The sequence below is a fragment of the Electrophorus electricus genome, chromosome 10 (assembly GCF_041902795.1).
Source record: "Electrophorus electricus isolate QZ-2024a chromosome 10, ASM4190279v1, whole genome shotgun sequence".
NCBI classification, from domain to species: Eukaryota; Metazoa; Chordata; class Actinopteri; order Gymnotiformes; family Gymnotidae; genus Electrophorus; species Electrophorus electricus.
Window position 1 is genome coordinate 13138725 of NC_137506.1, and position 560 is coordinate 13139284.

Consider the following 560-nt stretch of genomic DNA (forward strand, 5'->3'; position numbering starts at 1 on the left):
GGCCGATTAGCTCAGTTGGTCAGAGCGTGGTGCTAATAACGCCAAGGTCATGGGTTCGATCCCCATATGGGCCATGTGAGTTTTGGCTGATGAACGACCCCTTGTCAACAAACCACCTGTTGCAAAAAGGGCACCTGTTTGAACTTGTGTTGCTTATAACATTGCTTGTAAACCACAATCTGCTAAGACATGTTCCAAGTACAGGAAATTGAGAGTATGTTCTTGATTACACAACTTTACCCATGGATTTGTGCTTATTTACAAATTTTGGATATTGCGGAGAAAAGTATGAAATCAGAGGGACTCTGGCATTAGTGTAAGGCTCTCGATCGCTGTGTGAATTGGTCAAGGAAGCCATTCCAGAGGCATGCAGATGACCTGCATCCTCCCCATCAAATTATAGCAAGTTAGGTGTCTGTTCCTACAGCTCCTACAATACCATCAGCTAAGATCACCTATGTGTTCAAAAATCAACTCCGATACCTACATCCATATCAGAATTTATAAACAAACATTCTTAATACAAAAAACCTATTATCTAAGATATACAAAATAATAGC

At 40.7% G+C, this 560-nt stretch overlaps 1 non-coding gene across 1 annotated transcript; it reads left to right on the plus strand.

Annotated features, from left to right (window-relative positions):
- trnai-aau (transfer RNA isoleucine (anticodon AAU)) lies at window positions 1–74 on the plus strand. The gene has a single exon. It is a non-coding gene; the product is annotated as a tRNA-Ile (tRNA).
- The last annotated feature ends 486 nt before the right edge of the window (window positions 75–560 follow it).